Raw genomic sequence first — 19726 nt, 5'->3', positions numbered from 1 at the left:
CGAGAAAAGTATATTCAAGACAAGAAAAATATGTAAAGGTAAACAAATAAATATTGTCAAGACTAAAGTTATCAAAACTATGTAAATAGACTGGAAACCTCACGCAATCAGACTTCTAACGGGGAACTTGGGTTGGTTTTGCTATGGCGAGAAGTTATTTTATGCTAAGAATGATTTGGTATGCTATACTTAGGCTACCCGACAGGATTACTGAGTATTCTTAGACAGTTGCTATGGCAATACTACTCAGTATGAGCTACAACCCTTGGTTTGTCAGACTGTTGTTGTGGACATTCTTCTCAGCGTGAACTATAGTCGTTGTCTATCCTACTTAAGCGTCTATCCCTTTTAGTCAATTAAAACCCTCTCCTTATCTCTAAGGTAGACGAGTTAGAACATCACCATCCCGGATCTATTATATTGATCACGTAGATCTATCTTAATTTCTCAAATCTAAGAATCTATTTCTAGAAAAACGAAAATCTCTCGAAAGCTCTTACAAAGTCTAGAAATATTTCACTTATGCACCAGGGAATCTCTCGAAGCTCTTACAGTGTCAACGAAAAAGGGTAAAACAGTGAACAAAACAACATTTAGCAAAAATATACTTAATCACTCATTAACGGTAAAATAAAATATCATCCAAGCATTCCCAACACCAAATAAAATAGTTTATGGTGTGGTTAACATCATCCCAAGAATATTCATTAAGTACAAGCCCTTAGAAAAATAAAGCATGAAGAATAAGAATAAGAAAAACTCCCAGAACAGAGCTCTATCGTGACATCAGACCACCACCATGACTGCTCCAGTTCACCAGCCTCAGTGCACCAGCCTCTCTCGAGGGTCTGGTCGTCGCCTCGGCGAAGCCTGGCTATAGAGGGCACCAAGGACGGACGAGTTGGGGCGGTGGAAAAAGGACACTGCGACCGTCTTTTTCCAAACCTGGGGAATTTTCTCTGTATGATTCTCCCTTCTCTCTTCTCTTTTTGGCGGCTGTGATTGGGTATTTATAATGGGAATTCCTAGGGTTTCACATCATTAAATGCTCCCTAAATAACTATTTTTTATTTTCCAAGCTATAAATGGAAAGGCGGCTGGCTGTGTCAAAATCTTGGGGGCTTTCTTACATGTGGGTCAATCAGGCAGATGGCAAGTAACGTTAGCACTTCGTCAGATTCGCGTCAGACTTGCAATATTTTCCTTGCCTCAGCAAGGAAAATATGTTCCTCACTGTCTTTGTCTTTTGTGTTCCATTGGCCCTACCAAATTAATTTGTTTCAGCAAATAAATTTTTCCTCAGACATTTCCATCATCATCACAATCAACAAACAACCTTTCTCATCAGTAGCATCAGTTTAATCAAATAAACTTTGCCTCAGTAAAACTTATCCACCACATGAAAATATGTCCTAAATGTAACTATATGAAGCTAAAATGATATGTCAATGGCTTTTAGACAATCAATAACTTAGTAAAAAGACCTAAAATATAGTATTTTTATGGAGTAATCAATAGTGTTGTCATGTCTTCAATGCTCAAATAAGTGTATACATCTCCTTGTCATAAGTTGGATAGTTCAACGATGCACCACTTAACTCTTCACTAAAGTAGGTGATGGGACGCCACTCTTGAGACAAAATTACACCAATGCCAACTCCCGATGCATCACATTCCACTTTAAAAGTTTTCTGAAAGTTTGGCAATGCTAGAAGATGTGTCTCCTTTAGTCACCTTTTCACTTCCAAAAAGGCATCTTCTTGTTCTTTTCCCCATGAGAAGTTTGAATTCTTCTTTATTATCCGATTAAGGGGGTAAAAATATAACTAAAATTTGGCACAAATCTTCTATAAAAACTTGCTAATCCATGAAAACTTCTTACTTGGCTTATGTTAATTAGTCGTGGCCATTCCTGAATAGATTTGATCTTTTTTGGATTAACCTACAATCCCTGTGAACTAACAATGAAAACTATGAAGGTAAGTTGGTTAGTGCAGAAAACACATTTTCTTTATATTGGCATAGAATTGTTCTTTCCTCAATGTATTAAGAATATATTTCAAGTGTTCTGTATGATCTTCCAATGTTTTGTTGTAAATCAAGATGTCATCAAAATAAACAATGCAAAACTTACCAATGAAGGGTCGAAGGACATGATTCATTAGGCGCATGAATGTACTAGGTGCGTTGGTTAGACCAAAAGGAATGACTAACTATTCATACAAACCTTGCTTTGTTTTGAAGGTTGTCTTCCTTTCGCCCCTTTCTCACATATGAATCTATTGATATCCACTTTTCAAATCTATCTTGAAAAAGATACGTGCTCCACTGAGTCCATCAAGCATGTCATCCAACCGAGGTATAGGATGGCAATATTTAATGGTAATCTGGTTCACTGCACAATAATCAATACACATTCGCCAAGTTATATCCTTCTTTGAAACTAATAAGACAGGAAAAATACATGGATTCAAGATTTCTCTTATGTATCCTTTATCCATGAGTTCTTCGACTTGTCTTTGTAATTCATTTCTTTCCTTAGGATTACTCCAATATGCTGTCTATTTGGTATGGTTGCTCTTGGAATGAAATCTATTTGGTGTTAAATGCCCTGAATATGAGGCAAACCATCTGTAATTTCATTTGGAAATATATCTTCAAAGTCCTGCAAAATAGAAGAAATAGAAGAAGGCAAGCCTTTAGGAGGGTTAGTAAGAATGAAATTTTCCTTGTACATAAGTACAAAAAGATATTTGTTTGCATCCAAGTGTTTTTGGACTTCTCCTCCACTGGCATAAATATTTATCTTTGAAAGGTCATGTTTCTTCTCTTCAATGGGTTTCTTCATAGATTCCATGCTTTTACAAATGATAACATGTCCTTCATGAACTCAAATTGGTGATAGCGGCGCTTATGTAATATTTTTGCCATCATGTTGAAAATAAAACTTGTTGGTGAATCCGTCATGTATGACTTTTTTTATAAATTACCATGGTTTCATCTTTTTACTTGCCAATGGAGAATGACACAAGTACTTGTTTTGTGACTTTTTTCTCACCAACATCACTAAGCCATTGCAACTTGTATGGGCTTGGATGTTTTAAAGTCTTCAATCCCAACTTTTTCACCATTAAAGTGCTGGCCACATTGGTGCAACTCCCAGCGTCAAAGATTATCAAACATACCTTGTCATTTAAATGACACCTAGTATGAAAGATGTTATCCCTTTGCTCATCTTCATGAGATTGCATATTAAGAGTCCTTTTAACAACAAGGATGTTATAGGAAGTAGAAGAAATAAATTCTTGCAACATGTTAGTAATAATAATGAACAAATGTGTAATAGGACCTTACCGAGTTGCTCTCACAAATCCTCACAAGTTCACTCCAAGAAATCTAGAATGTCACACAATCACTCGTGTTTGGCACTCTAGGACATGAAGGCTTTTGCACGTCCTATTTTGATCTCACTTGTCACACGCCTTTTTCCACTCGATTCTCTTTATGCAAAGTTCTTTGTTAACTTACTCAATACTTTCTCAAGTAGATTCGCTATGTGTGCATCGCTGAAAGAAATGTTAGGTATGGAAAAGCAAATAATAATGTAAATGTAGGCTTAAAAATAGATAAAAAATAAAGAAAGGCTTACTAATTTCCAGTACTTACAACCTCACTAAATCACCACAATCAAGTTCTTCAAAAGCACTTCACTTTGATGAAGAAGAATGCATGTCACCATCTCTATTATAATGTACTTCTTTTATATTTTTCTTTTGAACTTATTTTTACTGATTTTCTTTATTTTTGATGTTTCACTTCTTTTCTTTTTGCTTTTGCTTTATAAGGGCTTCACTTGTTTCTATTGTTGTTGTTTCTTTTTCCACAAATGCTCTGATTATCACATGATATAGGTTGGGGCACACCTCTATGAACTCAGAAAATGACAACAACTTGATTGTAGGACCTAGAAAGGAAGGAAGCGCCTACAGCAAGTGAAGGCCACAAAAAGAATTATTAAGGGTGGTAGATGTAAGGGTTTAAAGGGTGAGATAGAATAATAAGAGTTTAGCGAAAGAATAGTTAAGTTAATGTGGATGGTGTTGGGCTTATGAAAGAATATGGTTATGGTATTGACAATATATTAATTAGATTAAGGAAGAACCAATGCTATAGAGAGCAAAAACCTATCCTTATAAATCTAATTAAGGGATGGTAAACAAGGACTTGGGCCCACCATTTATAAAGAGATGGGGACCTCAAGTATAAATAGAAGGAGTAGAGGGGTTGATGCCACGAGTGTTGCTACCTGATAAGTTGATAAAGTCTTCAAAAGACTACTGTAAAGAGAATAAATCTCACTTTAATATATTAGATGAACAAATGTTGTTTTTACAAGTGAAAGAGGCAAGCCTATTTTTAGTTTATGAAAGGAAACTAAGCCAAAAGGTACGTAAGCCTTCAGCTACACACTTTCTTTATATAAAGATAAAATTTAATTAAATACATTGTAATTAAATAGAGGTGATGGTTTGGACAATGGTAAAGGGAGATGTCTTGGCCAAATAATGCTTGTGTCCATTCATTGATAGTTATGAAGCCTTGGTTGAATAGTGAGATGCATCTTCAAGTTAGCCCCTAAGTGAGTGCACATGCAAGGCACGCAGCTAGGATGTCACAAGGCATGCATATGGAGGTTCCATTGGATCTAAGGTGTAGTCTCGGCCATAGGATGATGCATTGAAGTCCATAGGAAGCCTAGAGGTAAGCTATCTTTAAGCTAAGCTGGGTGAGTTTCTTGTTAGCTGACTACGTGAGCTATAGCTTGATGAACTAAAGCTAGCTAGCTATGGTTTGCTCAGTTACTCAGCTACTCTCCTAGCTACGTCTAGCTACCTTTAGTCCACTTTTAGCAAATTTAGTCCAAATGGCTTCCTCGGTTGAGTTTAGCTCCATGATAGCTCCTCTAGCTAAAGTGAGTTTTCAAATGATTTCCATGAGTTGCCACAAATGTTATGAGATTTGTGAGTTGCCATGCTTTTCCAAATGCCGCCCAAAGCTACCATAAGATGTGCCCTCTCATTATAGACCTATATGAATCAAGAATTCAAATAAATATAAGTCAAATGAACTTGTAGAAAGCTAAATACATGTTGTCGCCTATGTATGCTTATCTATGAGCTATGAATAAATTTCATGAGCTAAGGTAAATGCAATGTGAGCTAAACTAACATGTCATGAGTTAATGATTTAATGAAAACATGCTACCATGATATATGAATGATATGAAAACATAACAAATGAATATAAAAACATATGCAAAACATATTATAATGCTAAGTAAATATGTTTGATAATAACATGTTAATATTCAACATGTAACATGTTATATAACTTATCATCCAAGGTTGTGAACTTATCAAATGAATTGATAACATTAAGGCAAAGAGTAGAAAGAACTTCCCTAAATAGTTTAGCCTTGGATCGAGTGATGGGACCTATTGGAAAGACCTATGGATCATCCTTGGGCGTGCTTTTATCATCATCTCTATTATGTATTATTGTTTATTTGTGAACTTATGATTGCTTGGCATATTCTTTGTTGATTGCGAGAATAACTGTGATGTGATATTTGTTAACTAGTATGCACTTCAAATATTATTTTGTGATATCTATTATTATGTCAAATTGGAATGAGATGCAAGTTGGTTTTTAGACTCTTAAATATGCTTTGCATTCAAATATTTACAATTATAAATATTAATCAGATTAGATCAGATTGAAAACTCGTATTATCTGTTAACATGCACATTAGGTTTGGGATTTATGTACATGGAAGTTCAGTTAATTAACCTTATGGGATGGATCTCATTTTGGATTATCAATGGTTTCTCCCTTCGAGACATAATCTCATTTCAGATGGTATTAGTAGAGTGGTTATGGGGAACATTACTCTTAATACGATGTAAAGAGATTGAGTGCATTTACACTTTCATTTTTAACATGACATGAGTTTGATTATGTTTTTTATTATGATATGTTGAACCGAGACAAGTGTGATTGGTTGTACTTTATAGTTTGATTATATTATGTATTATTGTTTGTTTGTGAACTTCTGATTACTTGGCATATTCTTTGTTGATTGCGAGAATAACTGTGATGTGATATTTGTTGACTAGCATGCACTTCAGATTTTATTTTGTGATACCTATTATTATGTCAAATTTTGGAATGATATGCATGTTTATTTTTTAGACACTTAAATATGCTTTGCATTCAAATATTTACAATTATAAATATTGGTCGGATCATATCAGAAACGCGTATTATCTGTTAACATGTCACACTGGGTTTGGGATTTATGTATAGGGAAGTTCAGTGAATTAACCTTATAGGATGGATCTCATTTTGGATTATCAATGGTTTCTCCCTTCGAGACATACTCCCATTTCAGTCGGTACTAGTAGAGTGGTTATGGGGAATATTACTCTTCATACGGTGTAAAGAGATTAAGTGCATTTACACTTGTATTTTTAACATGACGTGAGTTTGATTCTGTTTGTTATTATGATATGTTGAAACGAGCCAAGTGTGATTGGTTGTACTTTAGATATACTCTAAGTTTAATAACTTACACCACTTTTGTTTTTCTTTCAGATACTCAGAATTAGGAGATTCGATACATAGAAGGTCACGTCATTTTATTTCAAATAAATCTATCATTTTTAGTATAATTTTTATTCGACCTTTTTTCCTTCATCGAACATTCATTTATATTTTGGAATTTTTATATTTGTAAATGGGACTTTGAACATTATTATTATTTTTGGAACTGTTTATCACTACAATAAAATATACCTTTAATGACACACGAACGATGACACACGCTAATTTATGACTTGCAAAAAATGTGTGTCATAAAAATGTCATGTTTCTTAAAATATGAACTATTTATGACTTACAATAATATGTGTAATATTTAATAGTCATAATCCAAAATATTTAGAAACACACGGAATACACTTTTCATTGTGTGTCATCTCTAAAAGTCGTCTTTTAATTTTCCCTATAATTTTCATCACGCGTGTTTTCCCGCTTCTAGTCCTCCTCAATCATCAGTTCATAGTAAACCTATGTTTCCCTTTTTCTCAGCGCCCCCTCCCCTCTTCCCCTAAAAAACCTTAATCCCCAAGACCAGTAACGGGAGATAAACAATGGAAATCAAAGGTCTGCTTAGATTCATGAAACCTTTCATTGAACCCACTCACATCAAGAAATACGCTTGCAAGCGGGTATTTTATTTTCTCCTTTTTTCTTCTCTTTTATTTCCATTTTTCCTCCCCCGGCATAAATGCTATTCTACAAGTTTTTCAGGTGGGTATTGATGCTTATTCATGGTTACATAAAGGAGGTATTTTTGTTTCAGTTGTATTCATTTATATATTTAAATTGTTAAGTGAAAATGGAGTCAATAAGGCAGGGCTGGTTTACGCAAAAATTGCAGCATATTCATGTAGCACGGAGATTTGTTTGGATTCAAACAGTGAAAAGAAATCCCGTTACATAGTTTACTTTATGCACAGAGTCAATCTTCTCTGTTATCATAAGATAACCCCATTTGTGGTTTTTGATGGTGCAAGTATTCCTTGTAAGGCTGCAACTGGAAATGAGAGAAACAAGTTTTTTAACTTTTGTTTACTTTAAATGATTTATTTTTATTTTAGATCTTGCATTATATTGACTATATAGCTATTTCAAGTTCTTGGGCATAGTAGTAACACGGTTTTGACTTAAGGAAGAGAGAAGAGAACCGGGAACTGGCAATCGCCAAACTTAAAAAGGGGGATGTTAAAGCTACAACTAAGCTTTTCCAGGTTTCATTCTAGCTTCCTTCTTCCTTTAATCCAATGTTTGAACTACTCACTGGCATTTTTCCCATATAATTTTTAATTTGGGTCTCTTATTTACCAATGCATATGTATTTATGATGTTTGGTGAAACACCCTTTTCTGGGATCAATGGTTATGATGATAATTAATTAATCAATGTTTCTATTTTTATATTATTTTCTTCTGGTGTACGGGGATAAAGAAGTGCTATGAATTTATTTCATTTTCTTTGAAGTTAATAGGATGAACCATTGCTTATGATTTTAGATTGAATTTGTTCACCTTTTAATACTAATTTATACTCCTTAAAATTTACCGAGAAATGTTAAGATATTCTCAAGATCGTACAATTAGGCCATTTTGAATCGTTCACCGATCACTTAAGTTCTTTAAAGTTTTTCATCTTTAGAATCATTTCTGCTACCATCATAGGGCATATTTTTATGTGTTGTTGCCTGCTTAATTTTTCATGATGTTTTTATCTTTTTTGTTGACTCCGACATCTGCATGGATTTGTTAGTTGTTCTTATATAATTGTGGTCACTCTATTCTTTCATTTTCTTCATTTTCTTCATTGTAGAAAGCAGTGAGAATCACTCCAGCAATGGCACATCAATTAATTCAGGTAAAACATTTTCCTATGATTTTTGCTCATCATGGAAATTTAGAATATTTCTTATACATGTTCCATTTAAATCCTTTCCAAACTTATATTGCTTCTTTTTTTAGATCCTGAAATAAGAGAAAGTTGAATTTGTGGTAGCTCCATATGAGGTTGTTGCACAACTAGCATATTTGGCCACCCTTGAGGTTGAAAAAGGAGGAGTTGCGGCTGTGATTACAGAAGACAGTGATTTAATAGCATATGGTTGCCTAGCTGTAAGAACTTCTCCAGAACTATGATATGGTTTACTGATGGAGGTCTTATGCTTTCCTGTTGACTTCTTTTCTTTGTTGATTACCTGAGTTAGTGGTTTTGTCTTATTTTCATGCATTTTCTGTTAACAGATCACATTTAAAATGGACCATTATGGCAATGGAGAAGAACTAGTTCTCCCAAAAGTTTTTGATTCATTAACTAGTAAACCTTCCTTCAGAAATTTTGATAAAGAATTGTTTACAGGTAATCTTGTTTCGACACATCAAGAGCTATGCTCTTCAAGTTTACATTTTTTGGGAAGCCTAGGTTGTCTAGAATGCAACTTTCACTAGAATCAAATTAAAAACATTTGATGAACTCAAATCAAGAACTATAGAGATCTATCTTCATTTCGTTGGGCTCTTTATGCTTGTGATTGTTACAAACCTGAATATTTTAATAATTTGAGCTGGTTAAACTTCTCTGTGATGAGCCATCAGTTGTGAAGTTTTCCATAAAATTGTAAAACCAAAAAGATTTATTTAACCATTTTTGTTGAAATAAACATATGTTCTCATCATTTGAACTCAAATTTACTTACCTTTTGACATTTTACAGGTATGTGTGTCCTTGCTGGATGTGATTTCCTTCCATCTGTTCCTGTAATTGGGATTGTAAAGGTATATTCCTTTGTTACCAAGTACCAGAACTTAGGCCGTGTAAGTAGTCTTCTAAATGCTCCTAACCAGCAACTTATGTGCTAATAATGCGGTTCACATTTGATATTCAAATATCTTTCATAGAATTTAAATCATGTTAAATGAGGAAAAATTATTTTGCTAATAATGCGGTTCACATTTGATATTCAAACATCTGAAACCTCTTACAGAACAACTTCTGCAATATCTAGATGAAGGGCTTGATTTCCTGGGACCGTATCATTTCTTTTCTTTTTTGTTTTCCATTTTTTACTTTGATTCTCAAGTTACAATGAAACTTCAAGTGATGTAACCAAAAGGTGATTACCAGGTATGAGGAAGAAATAGCGGAAATTGAGAAAGTGGTACATCCATAAGGTGAAATTATTTTGCTAATATTTAGTACACAAATTTCAATTATCAATAATGTGATAACAATACTTGATGTTGGTAACACGTAACAAATATATTTGAGTGCACGGCATGTAATTTTTCCCTTGACCAAGTGAAAATGATACCAGAGAAATCCCTTCATCAGTAGCAGCTGTGATTGCTGAATGAAAGTTAGACCCCGCTACAATGCATGCCTTCCAGTGTAATCAACCAGAGACTGATAATGTTCAAACTTCAGTTGAAACTGCTAACAATTTTAGACAAGCAAACTGCTTATGGCCAGGTACTGGCTTCTTCATTTTCTTTGATTTCATGCGTGAAATACTTTTGTATTGATTAATACCGTTTTTCAATTTCTAGGTCCGAATAAAATGGTTTCATTAGACTGGCAGCGAAAAGACTTATACTATTTGGGGTCCAACGAATGCCTTGTTTGAAGAAACTTTATCAAGCGATCAGCAAGGCTTAACTCCTCGTGTGTTTCAGCATTTATTTGATCGTATAAATGAGGTGAAAGTTTTGAATTTATGCTCATCAATGAATTTGTTGATTTTTTTTAATTTTAAGAATATACCATTTTCAATAGTTTGTGTTCTGACCTTCTTTATTCTATAGGAGCAAATTAAGCATGCTGATAAATATCTCAAGTATCAAATTCTCTGTTCTTTTCTTCAGGTAGAGTTAATTGAATTATTTTAATTCTTAGTTTTGACATAATTAGACTACTTAGCGTTGTACTATTCTTGTTCCTTATCACTTCATTTTCAATTTTCTTTTGCAGATATACAATAAGCAAATAACGGATTTATTGGATCCAAATCAAAGAAACATGTAGGTAGAATAGATTATTATTTAACTTTTCAGTTTCCATTTTTTACTAGACGAAAAAAATTAGGTTTTCTTATGTTGTTCTGTCATTTTCATCCATATAAGAGAAGATGTTAAATCTGGAGTCTAAGTTGAGAATTTGACAAAAGAGTATGTGCATTCAATGAAGGGATTGACTAAGCTACTGCTAAAGGTTTTTCTTCTTTTTCTTTTGGTTGATGCTTTGATTGCTAATTTCTTAATAATATTTCATGAAGAAGATACTCAATTTTTATGTTTAGAATGCTAATGCTTTTCTTTTTCTTGTGAGAAATGGATTGGACCATTTCTTCCAGTAATAAGCTGCTGAATGAATGATGTAGGGATTATCAAGTAGAAGGACAGGTGTGACTAGTATCAATCCTGAAAGTTCTCGTTCCCATAGTGTTTTAACTTGTGTTGTTAAATCTCGATACAAGGTAATAATGCTTCGAATGCAAGTGTTCTATTTTGTGTTTATAGTATTTAGGTTTGAGCCTATATACTTTCTCCAATTACAAATTGGTGGAATCAAATCACTAATTTATTAGCTATACAAAGAGGAATTTTCTTATATACCATGTCATTATTTATTTTCTAATTTCTTAGATACCCTCTCAATCATGCTTGAGGGATTCAGAAGTACTCTTTATTGTTACAGAGTGTAACCAATGGTGTAAGTTGCTTTAAAACAAGCCGGATAAATTTCGTTGATCTAGCTGGCTCAGAGCGACAAAAGTTAACTGGATCTAACAAAAGGGTTAGCCTCAATTGGATCAATGTTTTGGTGAGGACTTCGATCTATCATTCCTTGTTTAAATTATAGCTTTCATTTTGACTAATCGTTTATTGTAAACTGTTTGTAGTGTACCCGTCAGTTGGGAGGTATCGAGTGTGGATATTATGTTTGTAAGTTCATGAAAGAGATAGTCGAGAACGGACTTGAAGTATTGGTCAATAAGAATGTAAGCAAACTTTTCTGATACACATCTGTCATATCATACATACACATTAGTCATACAACTATCATATGGACTTGAAGTGGGATGCTATTCTAAACAAATTAATGCAAGACTTGTTAGCAAGACTGAAAACTATGAATTCATGTTGTGATAATGTATATAATTTATATGGGAAGTTTTATAAATTTAATGTATAAAATTTATTTTTATATATGCTTCAAAGAATGCATATGTAAAATTGGTCATTTTAGTACTCTTTGATAGTTATATATTTCACTTTAAATAAATATAAATTATATACTTATTTCATATTTTTTACTTAGGTTGGCGATGGGAAGGAAGAATACACGGATGATGACATTGATGATATTCGCAAAGAATTGGTATCTTATGTGGAAAACTTTATTATGTCGTGATATTTTGTATCGACATATATATGATTACAATATCTTTGATAACTTAATGTTAATATATTCTATGCAAATAGATTGCTTATATATAATATGATATATATATATTTAGTATTATGAGGCATTAAATGTGATTTAGTTTGATTATTTGTCAATCTACAATATATATATATATATATATATATATATATAATTTACGACATACAATCACGACACACGAATGTGTGTCATCTTTTTTTAATGACATGTGCTTCAATGACACACAATGTAAGTCATAAATGCGTGTCATAAATTTATGACACACAAATGTATGTCGTCTTCATTTATGATGGGGGCTTCAATGACGCGCAATGAGCGTCATACATGTGCTTCATAAATGTGCGTCATAAATGTGTGTCATAAATGCGCGTCATAGATTTATGATGCACAATTACGTGTCATCTGAGATTTATGACGGTAGCTTCAATGACGTGCATTTGTGTGTCATCTGCACCCATAGATGTCGCGCAATGCGCGTCATTAAAGGGGGTTTTCTAGTAGTGTATGCATGCATTTCTGGATATATATTATTTATTTTAGATTTTCCTCGAACATTTTATATTAATAAAATTATTTAGTTTGAACTTGAGAAATGTTTCTATAATTTAGATGTTAATTTTTATGTTTGAATCAAACATGGTTTTCTTGAGGGTCAAGGTTTCTAATGGACTCTCTGGATCTGACCCAATTCCTCTAGGTTAGGTAAAAGGGGTTATAGAAATGTATTATCTTAGCCTTTGAAAAGATAGTGTTGTAAAGGTTACACCTTATCCTTGAAAGGTAAAAATAAATTAGTGAATGCGTTGGAAATCCTTAATGTGGATGCTAAGGTAGTTGATGTAGACTTAGTTGAGAAGTCGAACCACTATAAATCTATTAGCATTAGTGCACTAGGCATATTGTATGAACATGAATTTTTATTATTGGTTTTATTATTATCATTTGCGTGTATTTTTTTATTATTAATATTTATGAATAATATTGCTAATTATTCTAAATATCCCTAGTCGATTACTATTGTGAGAACAATAATAAATTAAGATTGGTATGAAATTTGATAGATATTCATGAGATGAACATGTAGATGAGATTCAAACCAATTTCATATGTATTTGTTGAGAAAAATTTTTGTATCGACTCGTTTTGAGATTAATACATGGATTAAAGTTAAATATTAATTTTAAATAGTTATGTCATTAAATCCTTAGACATGAAATTACTACAATTCTCAACATGTTAATTATTATGTTTTGACATAATTAAATGTTATCTTTAATCGAACGATTATAAAGGTTATGCTTGAAAATGAAAAGAATCATGTAGTGAGATGTGAGTGATTAAGATGAAATTTTTCCTCTTATCATAAGAGAGATATCTTAGGGCCCCTCGGTAATTATAACTGAAAAATGCATGGTCGTGTTTAAATGAGTTGATGGAGATCAATGTCATTTATTTAATTAGTTCAATTGGGTATCGAGAAACTAAAGATAGAGTGATATAAGATTGACTTTTTTCATGCCTTATATTCTATCAAGATATCGTGAGATAAAAGGATTATGACTTAAGCTGCATTGAGGTTGTCTTAGATCATAAGCTTTTGATTTAACTTGGGTAGTCATAATGTCTTGCTAGGGGTCACTTATGACTTGTATGATCAAATGTGATTTTATCTACTGCCAACGCTAATTGAACCTATAAGGTCATACACTAATAATGAATAAGAATGTTTGTGATTATTACTATAAAAGATAATTTAAGACGTATTAGGATCCACTTACACAATGTAAAACTTTTTAGTTTAACATGGATTTATGATCGTTGGATGAGTGAAAATAGATGGCTGAGATTGATTCCTTGTTTTTTAGTGAATATCTTCTCATTTTCTACTATTAATCTCATCCATCTATTTTCTCTCATCCAACAATCATAAATTTGTGTAAAACTAAAATATTTTTACATTGTATAACAGGATCCTATCACATTTAAGATAATGAGATTATTTTAAATTAGAATATTATTTATTATTCAAATTTAAATTCATATTCATATTCTTTTGATAGAATATTTTGTTTATTATTATTTCTTTATTTGATTTATAAATAATATTAAATAAATAATATTTTATTATGATTTGGATGAAGTTTAATTCCTTATCAGATAAAAGATCTGCTTTATTTTATTATTTATTTTAAAGTGTTTTAGATAAACAATAATTATGTTATTATTTAATTTAAAAAGAGTTTTAATTTAAGTATAATGAAAAACATATGAATTAATTTTACCCTAATCAAGTCATATATACGTGTTATATATGCTTAGGGTATATGGTTAATTTTTATAGTCGTCTAAAATTAAAAAAAAAACCACAAAATACAGTTTTGAGAAAACAGTGAGACTAGCATTCTATAAATTGTTTTTCACTCATTCGTGTGTGGATACTTGTAGAGGGTAGTCGTCTTTCAGAAAGACAACAACTCTTAAGATCAAAGAAAATCAGTGATAACAGAAGAGGATTGTTAAACCAACGAATAAGATAATCTCACAATTGTTTTTCTTCATAGTTAATATTAGTATGATATGTATGAGATCCTAAGATTGATCCACGTTATTTTAATTTTTTTCGTTGTGTTACCTTTGCCTCAATTTCCAACAAAATCGTTATGCAAAATTTCTATATTTTATTGCTTCAACACCAAATACTTCTAAGGTCAATTCGCCCCCTCTTGATAATTTCCGGTTGATCCATAGAGCCAACAATCTCTCTCAATCTCCTCTTGCAGTTGTATACTCGTTGCTATAGTCCTTTCTTTCTCCACATAATTTAAAACAAAATCAAAATTGTATTACTTATTTATAATTTTTTTTAAAGTTTAGTGATAAAAATATCATTTTTAACATGGTTTAATGACATTTTTTAATTTCATCCTTAAGAAAATAAATATCTAACTTATTCCTAGTATCGAACTTCAAATTTTGAAATTTGCTTAAACTAGCTTACTTCTATTTGGACTTGACTTGAATGTAGCAACTGTGCGACCTTAGGCATTAAGAAATGAGTTGTGTCTTAAGTCATTTTTCGTCCTTGGATGATCAAGATCTCGAAAATGCATCTTGTCTTAAGGAATATATCGGATTGAATCGACGGAAATAAAGTAATAGAATGTTTAAGAGAAAACTTAAAAGAGAGTTTGAGCCCCAATGTTTATGTTGATCTTTATTTGATTATAAAATTCCTGATGACAATTGAGGTGAGGAGAGCCTCTATTTATACTAAAGTCCTTATACGATCGACGGTTTCCTAATCTAACTTGGACTCTGTTTACTCTATCAATTATGATTAAAAAGCATATCCATAAGGCAAAGTCCTAATATAACTCAAATTAAGCCTGCCTATAATGCAAAAGTCTTAACTTGAAGTCTCTACCTTGGATTATTGAATCCTAACCCAACTAGATTTGTATTTACTTGATGACTTGGGCTATTTTGGATTGTAGAAAGTGTAACTCAACTTAGGAGAGTTTTGTGGTTCTAACGTGTTGCTCAATACTCCTTGGGAACTTAAGTTCGCATGAGTCTTGGATCTTGATTTGCGGCCCATGGTATTCTCTCCCACTAAATTTAACAATGTCCTCGTTGCTTCTACGAAATTAATTTGGACCGAGTGATCACCGGTCTCCCTCGGGGTCTTGACTTATTTCCAATGCTTTTGGATGGCTTGCCTTGGCCTAGGTCACGACGTAGATTCGCTTCTCTTCCTTGAGACATCCTTGGTAAAGCGGATGGTCATCAATGTTTCGGTCTCTTACCTCATGTCTCAATAGATTGGCACAATGTATTGTTTATGATCATCCATGATGCAAATAGAGTTGATGGAAAAGATAATAGTGAAATTAAGGGGCGATTAAGGAAGCTTAACCCATTCATAAAGTGGTAATCATCTAAAGAGATCATTTTAAAAATTTTGTGGCCTCTCCATTCATTAATATGGAGTTGTAGCATCTGTGCCACTCTTACGATTAGTACTTCATCAGAAGAGATAATCTTGATCCACTCGATTGACCCTTTAATCTTGAGAACAAGCTTGTTGGCATCTCTTTCAGAGATGAAAATGTTTGTTGCTCGTGTCAATTAGAGCATTTCTCAATTTTCCCTCAATATTGATGTCCACATATTTCAATCCTTCTTGCTTTGGATATTTTCTTACCTTGACAGATTTGAGAATCATCAACTTGATCTTTATAGCCGCATGACTCTCGAGATTGTTCTTCCTTTGTGGTGGTCTTACTCGATTTGGGAAGTCATGCCTCTTACATTACTCCTTGCTTTGGTAGTACATTGATTGTTGAACCTCGACCCTCAGCTTGATGGTCCTTACCCTTCTATTCACATTGAGTTTCGCCATTTCCCTACGCTAAAGTAGAAAATTTCTTTTTTTATTTTTACTTTTTAAGGTCAAAGGACAATGGTGTGAATATGGGATTAACATTTGGTTATAAATAATTAAAGTGGAAAACAAATGAGTATATTAAAAAAATAAAATATTAAAATAGCCCATTATTATATATTTCCATATTATTAGAGATGATATTGACATATTTATTGAGATGGTTTAAGAATTTTTTGTTACAAAGGAGAGAATAACAAAATACTATCGAAAATGTTAATAAAATGTTATTTTGGTAAAAAAAATACTTTTAAAAAGTATCATTATTTCAAAACAAAATTCATAAATTGTAATTTTTTTATTAATCTATGATTATTACAAGATAATATATGTTTTAAAGATTCTCAACCATTTGACAATGAAAGCTCAAACACCCTTACAATCTTTGGTGCTCAAATCTAATATCTCTAGGGATAACAATCATCTCTTTAACCACTGAGATAGCTTGGTGCGTGCCATAAATTGTAATGACAAATAATGCACTTCACATTTGATTAAATAGTCACCTGGGCTCTTAATCTTTTTAGAGCATTTTAACGTTTCAATTTAGAGTAAAAAGTCCCCTCTGTGGATGAAAACCGTTAGTTTGCACTCTAAAATATGAATCTTTTTGCCATAAAATTATATGTTGAGGGCCAATATGCTCCATAAAGAAAGAACAAGGGCTAGAGTGACTATTTAGTTAAACATTAAGGGCCGTTTAGCCTTAAAATGAAGTATTGAGGACCAAAATGCTAAAAATAAAAATATGAGCCAAAATAACTATTTAATCAAACGTTAGGGGTATTTTTTGACATTATGCCTTTTAGATAAAAATTATGAATATTTTTTTTTACTTTAATTTTTTTGCAATTATTACCTAATTTTTTTAAAATTTATTATAATTGAGGGATCAAATGAGATATTACCCATTAATTTTCATATATCATACCAAGCTAAGGAATCATACCAAGCTAAGGAATCAATACCTCTTTTCTTGAGTCCTCTCATGAATAACGAGTTCTTCTCCTTGAGACTCTAATCTAATTACTAGATGTTTTATCTTATCATTCTAAGTTAATAAATCATAAATTTTATTATTTGAGAGAGATTTACGATTATAAAAAATTAATTTCTCTATATCATATTTGACCTCCGCAATCTCCAAATTCGAGACAATTTCTTCAAAGAATGTTAAATATCTGACTAAAGATGCACCTTCTATCAAATGATGAGAATAAAGACACCACTTTAGATTCAATTTACTGGTTAGGATTTTCGATATGCATAGTTACTCCAAGTTCAACCATAATGTAAGTAGATATTCTCTTCAATACATCCTATAGATTTCTATTCGACAAATAGGGATGTAATTGTGATCGGGTCTTCCAATCCTTGAGCTACTTTCTATCAAGCGTCAATGTTGAAGGCATCTTATTTAACCATAATAGAATATTGTTCAAATCCATTTGTATTAGAACTACATGCATTTACATCTATCATAATGTGAATCTGGTGTTGCTGAAGGCATCTTATTTAACCATAACAGAATATTTTTCAAATCCATTTGCATTAGAACTATATGCATTTTCATCTGAATCTAGTGTTGCTAAATGAATATTCTAAATTTAATTTTTTGTACGAACCAAGCCACCCCAATTGTTAAAAGGATGATTGTTATTCGTAGAGGTTTTATGTTCAAACACTAAAGATTGTAAAGGGTGTATGAGCTTTCATTTTTAAATGATAAAGAATCTTTAAAACACACGCTTATTTTGTAATCACCTAAACTAATAAATTGAATTTTTCCATATATTATGAATAATTCTTTTCGTTAATTTTTAAAATTATTTTTATTGTATAGATATGATAACAATTTATATTTTCATTATGAAATTGATGATTATAAATGATTTTTTATTATCAATACCAATGAAAAATACTTTCTAATTTTAAAAAAATAATTGCAAATATAAAATATGATAAAGTACACAAATGGTCCCCCAACATTATGACATTTCTTTGTTGAGTCCCCTAACTATTAAAAGTTACAAAATAGTCCTATGACTATAAGTGCTACTTTGTTGAGTCTTTTGACTATTAAAAGTTACAAAATGGTCACTCAAATATGCATATGTTCCAAACTTGTCATTTTCTATTAATAATTGGTTGTCGTTTAAGATGGACGTTAACTTGTTGACTAAAATATGACAAAATATGATCCTAGAATCATTTTAGTTGTATTTTGTGTATCAAATCTTCGTTTATATTATGTCGTCGAGCTAGTGATTGAAACATAATGTTAGTGAGTCAGTTCTTGAAAGCAACGACGGTGACATTAAACATCATTAAAATATAATTTTATCATATCTTAGTCAGTAAATTAATGTCCAACTCAAACTTTTTTAACGCAAAAATGATTTTGGAACATATTAATAGTCGGATGATCATTTTACAACTTTTAATAGTTGAAGGACTTAATAAAACAACATCTTATTTATAGTCAGGGGACTATTTTTATACTTTACCCTATAAAATACTAAGGCTTAATACAAAGATAAGTGCCTAAATTATGCCTCGAAAAAACATTTTAGTGCTTAAAGAATTTTTCGCTAAAAATAGGTGTCTAACGTTTTTTTCGTTACCATTTTAGATGCCCGAGCGTTAAACACCGTTAAAAGTCTCCGTTAAGTTACACCTGTAACATTCTGGTAATTTGGAAAAAAATATATAAAATAAAAAAACATTTTTTTTTAAAAAAAACCTATTTTTTCAAATCTTAAAAAAATCCAAAACTTTTAAAACCATAATTTTAATTCCTTTTGCCACCGCCGACCACCACTAATGCCGTCAATCGGTCAAACACCCAACGACGTGTGATCGGCCAACCACTCACGATGAAAACCCCCATACTTTTGCAACCGATCGAACATCAAATCCCCCTATATCTAAAAATTCTTAAACATAAGGGATTCAAAATCCTAAAACGAAATCGTTCATTTACATCTTTTTTTGGTGTTCGATCAGTTGCGAAAGTATGGGGTTTTGGTCGTGGATGGTTGGTTGGTCACACATCGTTGGATGTTCAGCCGATTAACGGCGTTGGTGGTGACCGGTGGTGGCAATGGGATTAAAATTAAAGTTTTAAAAGTTTTGAGTTTTTTTTAAAGATTTGAAAAAAAATTAAGTTTTTTAATATATTTTTTATTT

This window comes from Hibiscus syriacus, unplaced genomic scaffold, assembly GCF_006381635.1.
Source record: "Hibiscus syriacus cultivar Baekdansim isolate YM2019G1 unplaced genomic scaffold, ASM638163v2 tig00111648_pilon, whole genome shotgun sequence".
NCBI lineage: Eukaryota > Viridiplantae > Streptophyta > Magnoliopsida > Malvales > Malvaceae > Hibiscus > Hibiscus syriacus.
This window is presented reverse-complemented; position numbering follows the sequence as displayed.